A 7,805-nucleotide genomic window follows, 5' to 3' on the forward strand; every position below is an offset into this window, starting at 1 on the left:
TTATTAAGGTTAGAAAAGACCTCCAAGATCATCTGGTCCAACTGTCTCCCTACCACCAATGTCACCACTAAACCATGTCCCTAGGTACCACATCCCACCCTTAAACACCCCCAGGGATGGTGACTCCACCACCTCCCTGAGCAGCCTGTTCCAATGCCTGACTGCTCTTTCTGAGAAAAAACATCTCCTAATTTCAAACCTGAACCTCCCCTGGCACAACTTGAGGCCATTCCCTCTAGTCCTATCGCTGGTTATCTGTAAGAAAAAGCCGACCCCCAGATCCCTGCACATTCTTTTCAGGTAGTTGTAGAGAGCAATAAGGTCTCCCCCGAGCCTTCTCTTCTCCAGACTGAACAACCCCAGTTCCCTGAGCTGCTCCTCACAGGATGTGTTCCAGGCCCTTCACCAGCTTCATAGCCCTTCTCTGGGCACACTCCAGGGCCTTGATGTCCTTCCTGTACTGAGGGGCCCAAAACTGAACACAGTACTCATAAGGCGTGGCCTCACCACAGCGTAGTACAACAAGCAACACCACCAAATCCTCTGCACAGCTTTCCAGCTACTCTGCCCCAAGCCTGTAGTGCTGCATGGGGTTGTTGTGACCAAAGTGCAGGGCCCGGCACGTAGCCATGTTGAACCTCATCCCATTGGCCTCTGCCCATCGAGCCATCCTGTCCAGGTCCCTCTGCAGGGCCTTTCTACCCTCCAGCAGATCGACACTTTGCCCCAACTTGGTGTTGTCTGCAAATCTTTCACTATTTCATGTAATGGAATAGTGTTTTCAGTCTGTAACAAAGCTTTATGAACAGAAGTTAGGTTATACATCCTTGAGGAAGAATTTTCCCATTGTAGGTACCATAACGTTTTTTGACCAACTTCAAGTAGAAGGGCATCTTGCTATACACAACCTTGATAATCCTTCAATGTACGGAAGTAGAAACTGGTGTGACAGACTCTTGGTTCTGTTAATCTTGCAAGATTCAGTTAACAATCAGAGATGCTGCTCATGCAAAATAAATTGAAAATATAACTAGCATAGCTCTATAAATATAAAAAGGGACAATAAAAACAAAGAATAACCTTAGATAAACCTAAAACTCAGGAAGTCCTTCTGTTTCTGTTATGAAGCTAACAATTTTCCTTCAACCATAAATCAGTAAGTCTTGAAATGTAACATTGAAGGAAAGCTAAAATGAGTTTGGAACCATATCTCTCAAAAACAGACAATGCAGACAGGAATTAGCTGTATCACAGCACTTTGTTAACAATGAGGAATAGGAGGCAGTGGCACCAATTGCTTGATATAGACTTTGAGATGAAAATTGCTTTCTGTTAAACTGAAATAAATCCAGATGGACTAGAGGAGGTAGTAGATGGAGTTGGTAGTGAAACATACTCCATAGCAGTTAAATCTGGCTCCTTAACTTGTTTGTTAATGACAATCATGTTAGAAGTCTTTCACTAAAATAACTAGATCTTTGGCTGGAGTCTCCACTTTTTTCATAGAGTAGGTTGAAATAAACTGCCTATTTCTTCACACAGGCTATGGTTCTTCCCATTGGGAAGTACTCAGGAGTACCTAGGAAGAGGAATCAAAAGCTATATATATATATATATGTATATATATATATGTATATTTTTCAGAGAAAGAGGGGACAAAGCAAGCAAAGACTGGGAGATTTGGAAACCCTAAAAAGAGATACCTGATATTTTGCCATGCACAACAAAAAGAACAAAAGTGCTGGTGTTTATGAAGTGTGGACAGCAGCTCTGATGAATAAGACTGGTACGCCTATGCAGTACACTAAGAGCTGAAAAGCAGATAGTGCTTGGTGTTAATTGAAGCTGACCTTTTCTATTCAAGCTTTTACATGCACTGTATTATCCAAGTAGTGATTGCAGTAATGTAGCACATGGTTAGGAGCTTAGAGGTAAAAAGAATGGATGACATTTCTGAAAAGATGTATCTGGTCTTCACCAGATTTCTTGATTTTGTATTGAAACCTTTTCCCCCTTTGTATTTCTTGATTCTATATTGAAACCTTTTGCCCATGCCATGTGTTCAAGTTCTGAACAAGCTTTCATTTTATAGAGTCACTACTAAAACTATAATCACAGCTGGATTGGGCATCATGTCTCAGAAGCCCAAGGCAACTCAAACTCATTGTTTTCATGGGACATGGTGGCAAACGGAAATTACAGCATCCCTTGCCCAATTGCAAACATTCCTTTTTTCCCGACCTCTTTCAATCTGAAGAAGATAAAAACTGTCACAATTGTCTTCAGGCAGTAATTTTTCAATAGCCATTGGTGAAAAGCACTCTATTTTAATATCTGTGCATTTTTATATGGAATGATGTAGATATACTGAGTGAAGAGATTTTTCAGGCATTACACAGTCCTTTAATAAAGTTTTTTCTCACTAATCGACATATATACCTTTAAAGATGTCAATGGAGAGTTTCAGGAAAACAATTGTTTGATCCTGCTCTAAATTTGGAAAACAAAACAAAACAAAACACAATAACAACAACAACAAAAAAAAACAACGAACAAGCATGCAAATTCAGTACTGTCATTAGCTCAGTAACACGAGTGGTATTTGCCTCATCATAAATTTCCTTTTGTGCCATAGAGTGGGTGAGGATTTTTTTTTTCACCTAAAAATAATCTTCACTTTTGCACAGCTCTCCTCTGGCCTGTAGGTGTCATAGTCAGAATATGGATGAAAAAAATATTAGTATACATTTTTGAAATAACTATTTCTCAAAAACAATGCTTTTGATATGTAACTACTATTATTTATTGAAGCTTTGGAAGTGGAGAAACTGCTCTAGTGTTTAGAGAAGCATAAAATAAAAAGGATTTCATTGCATATTCTCTACCTCCAAAGGTGAGATCTCTCAGGTTTATCAGCTAAAAAATATGTTTTTCTAAAATCTTATCCTGAGGCCTGCAGATGTGAACTTCCCTTCTTGATTCCATTCCTCTTCCATTCTCCTTACACTTGCGTCTTCTTAATATTTCCCTATCTGAGAAAAGACTAAGTGAACTGACTTAAAATACTGAAAGAGAAGCATGTTCCTCCTCCTCTTGACAGGGCAGGGAGATGGGCCGTGGGAGTAATAGGCCACGGGAAGATGCTGCGGTAAATACAAGGAAAATATCTAAGGAACCTCGGTAGCATCAAATAGCATCTCTACTCTGTAGCCTAGTAAGTAATTAAGGACACCAAGGCTTAGATTTACCCAGGCTAACTTCATGCACTTTCCTGAACACCTGAATTAAAAACCTTGTCACACTATTATCAATACAATGTTTAAGCATCTCCAGGAGAGCATTGTCTACTTGAGATCTCAAGTTCTTTCCAGCTACACTGGAAGCTAATGATCAACTCCTAACATGATCTTCAAGGTAAATATACAAAGTCATATGGGATGAATCTAGACCACTTAACACTAATTTACACTGATATATTAGTATCTGATAACGTGTTAATAGGCTGCTTACATAAATGTTATTTAATCTACCATTGCTCTGCAAACAGCTCTGTAAACAGAGTACCGCTTGGCCAGTGCTCCGCTACTACAGTTTGTAGAAAGAGATGTAAAGCATAATTATCCTTTATGGAAGTTTCAGCAGGAATTCCAGTTCATCAAGGAGAGAAATTTTAAAGCCTTGAACATTTTTAAAATACATAAAAAAATGAACGCAAAGGAACAGTTTGGGGTATGTCAGTTTAAAGCTTTCCCTTTAATAACTACATGAAAAATGGGGCTAGAAATAGAAAGTTCTATAAGCTAAGCTTAAATATACAGTGCAAAGAAGGATTATAATTTAAAGAAGATTTAGTCATGTGATTGATTAGAATTAGTATCTTCCTGTCTTAAGCCTTTTTTTCTCCTCAAAGGTGAGGAGAAATAGTAAACTGTTCTTTGATGTTGTTTGAAAACATCTGACTTGTAAGGTAGGACCCAAGATGGTAAAAATAGAATACTTGATTTGAACCATGAACCCCTCTTCTGGCCTACTAGATAACTCAGTAAAAGATTTCCATGCTTATTGCCACAGACATTCATTTATAAAAATATCTAATTTAAAGCAATGCTAATTGCAGCATGAAATTGGGCTTTAGTAACTTTGGATAGGAAAGAATCACCAAGTGTATACTGAGGACTCCAGACCTTGACATTTCTGTGACTTGTGGGTCTATATTTCTAATTTGCTCATGTATTTCCAAATAATGATACAATCTTCTGCAATGATTTTAAAATAAATCTAGAGATCACACTCAGAATTTCTTGGAGCTGTGTGGCTTTTTAAGCTCAATGTTATTATTTACCTCTAACTAGCTGAAATAAATAATTTAGCATTTTCCTAACTAAATCAGCTAAGGGCTACCTTTGAAAGCACTAAAGGATGTTTACAGCTGATTTTAAAATCCATTTTCATTACCTGGATATTTCTTTTCTGATCCAAATATTTAAAAACCTTCTTAAAGTAGTCTAAATGGGACCTTGGAGTTCATGCTCTGTAATAATCTTATTGCTGACCATGTTACACAGTGAAACATTTCACCATGCATTTGCTGCAGACTGTTAACCCTTATTCAGCTGCAAGATGCAGAACATCACGTGCCAGGAGATGATGATAGGTTTGCCCATGTTCTAAGCCTAGCCCCCTCCTCTCAGATACCAGCGTACGTCTGCCAGACATTATGTGCCCTTAGAAGAAACTGTGGAGGTTTAACTTTGTGGTCTCCAGTTTCAATGTGCTGGCAAGTAGTATGGTAAGAAAATGGTGCCTGGATCTCTTTGCACTTCTTGGAACTGACACCATGTTTGAATTGCTGTTGAAGACAACAGGAGTAAAAGGTACTTAGAATCAGCTCCTTAATTCTAAAAGGGCAGGACTTGAGGACAGCATCCAGCATTTCCAAGAGAAGGCAGATCAGTTTAAGTTTTGTCAATATGGGGTCAATTCTGAGTGCAGCAAAGTTGTATAATCAATCATTTTTGTGTACAGAAATCTGAGATTTAGAGAGTTATTTTTCATTCTCTTCAAACTAGTACTGACTGAATGAATAGTTCCTGCCTGTCCAACTGTTGCAGAGCTGCGTTTGACTTTGTTGTGCAAAGTTTTGCTCTGGCTAATCTAGGAGTGCGAGCAGCACTAGGAATAATACTGTGCTCTGCCTATGTCAGAAGACTGAATCTAAGGCACGTGTTATGGTCTGTCCCTTGGAGGAGCTCCATGTCACTCAGAATGACAGAGAAAAGATATGATTAATTTCACACAACTTTACATTTCCACTGTGTAGATATTTACACTTCTGAAGGAGTCACCCTTAGCTCCCCTTATAGCTAATGGGGAGAAATAGGCACTTCAAAGGCATGATTTTTGACACAGCTAATTGTTGCTCCTACATGCCTTTTTCCTCCATTGACTCTAAAAGCACGCCAGACTATTAGCTCAGAAGTAAACTTGCATTTAAGCACATACATCAACCAGAAAAGCCTGATCCCATACATTGAAATAACTATGACATATATGACTATATGAAATATAGTCATGACATACGTGAAACATCTATGACATATAACTATGACTAAAACATATAGCTGAATCCTTCATGAGTTACAACAGCCTAGTTAGAGTAGACCACACAATGGATTAAAACTCAGTAACAGCAACCAAGAACACAGGTTGTTCAGAAAAAATGAACAAAATCAACTCTGTCAAAATGAATAAAAATATTCTCTATGATCTAATCTATTCTTATCTATTTTAATCCTACTTGGTAGGTCTAGGACATCTCCTCTTTAGGACTGAGATGTTATTGGTGAAAATGGAAAGCAGTTTTACATAGGCTGCTTGGGAGAGCAAGTGAAATGAAAAGAGTTTGGAAAAAGTTTGCAGAAAAGAAAGAATGAATCTTCATTAGAAACCTTGGATTTTTTTTCACCTTTTTTCTATGTTGAGGGATTTCTTGTGCCCTTGCAAATATGATAGTTTACTTTTTTTTTTTTTTTAAATATTAATTTTTTTTTTTTTTTTTGCAGCCTTGAAACTTACTTTTCAAAAAAAAAAAGAATCCAAAAAATTTTCCTGCCAAAAACAACCCCCCCCCCCCCCCAATTATAAAAAAAATAAAAAAAAAAAAAAAAAAAAAAAAAAAAAGCATATCAAGAATTGAGTTTAGCAGCCTTAGTCACTTCATCAACCTTATCCCTATAGGCAAAAATTGTTACTAATTATTATTAAAATTTCTTTGGTATCCGAAGGACTATTCTCATGAGCAAAAGTGGCACTGATTTCTGATGTTTCCTTTTATAAACCTAAAAACAATCCCTCAATATATCCCAGTAATACTGGAATGTTTAAGGTTCAGTCATTCAAAGGCACTATCATTTGGGAGACTTACCTAGCCCCATAGCTTTTTAACTCAGATAACTAATTAGAATATGATTTATGAATGCTTTGTATCAGGGAAGAAAAGTTATTGGAAAGTGTCCTTCTCAGAAAGTTGTCCTTAAGGAAAATTTTATAAGGTTTCTTTACAAACAGTATTATTTCTCATTCTGTGAACAGGGGAAAATCCTGTAGAGCTCTTTTAAGTCCCAAGTAGTTGGATGCAGCACATCTCAATACATTTTTTCTATAACATTCTGGCAAGCAGTGAGAACTTTTTTCATTTTCTTTTTCTTTCTTTTTTGTTGATTTATTATTTATTTAAAGGTTTTCTGTGACTTAACGATGTTCCTATTCTTCTAGGGAACATTTTAACAGAAAGAATTTCAGAACTTGCTATTTACCAGGATGAAAAAGTGCTACTGTATGCTAGGGCCTCTGCTCTCAAGAACATAATGTGGAAATATTAACTAAAAATAATACATGCTGTTTTTAAGGAACTGCTACAGGTTGGCTACTGTATATGCTCCTTCATATAAATATAAGTATAAAAAATCTTGGAGCCCGACAGAGCTGCAGCAATAAAGATGGACATGAATTATATATTTTAAATTATTTACAACTTCATAGTGTCTGTGGCTTTAAATTATTGATGCTAGTGACAGCAGCTCTCAATGAGACAAAGATTCCACAGAAACAGCAGCAGCAGCAAACTATGGTGCTGAAGACTGGTCTTGTTCAGACCTTCCAATCCTTCTTATTAAGGAAAAGTGTCTCTTCTCTCAGTAGAGCAGAAAGAATAGGAAGGGAGATCATTATTATAGGAGAAGTTTCCTGCAGTAGTTTTTGATTATAGTGTTTCTCTCAGAATTCTTAGGATAGCAAAAATGCTCTAACTGAGCATGAAAGAGGTCGATCTTAGCTGTAAGTGACTGCGTAATTTTTGCTGTAATACTTTTTTACATGGAGGGTTATAACAGCAAAAAGGTTCTTGCTGCACTGTGAAATGATGAGGAAACACTGTGTTAGAGACACTTCATGGGGCACATTTGTCACCACCTATGCACCACAGTGCATTGTCTAGAGCAGTGTAACTCCACATCAAGGAAATACCTCCAAGACAAAGGTATTAGCTTCTCCAGTTGTGGCAGAAGCACTTGCACCTCTGCTGGTGTAGCAGCAACAATCAGGAGTACTGCGGATCATCTGTCTTCTTTATTACTGCTGCTCTTTCCTGCTGACCTATGCAGCTATAATCTTCTGAATCTGTCTCTGTATATCTGACTGTTTCCTAATAAAGTTCTGTTCCTTTAGGTGCCAAAGGACATTCCTGTTTTTAGTATGGTGGTGCAGGGCTCTTGTTTTCAACTAGTTTATTCAATTCCACAGCCACA

This window comes from Oxyura jamaicensis, chromosome 2, assembly GCF_011077185.1.
Source record: "Oxyura jamaicensis isolate SHBP4307 breed ruddy duck chromosome 2, BPBGC_Ojam_1.0, whole genome shotgun sequence".
Classification (NCBI taxonomy): Eukaryota; Metazoa; Chordata; class Aves; order Anseriformes; family Anatidae; genus Oxyura; species Oxyura jamaicensis.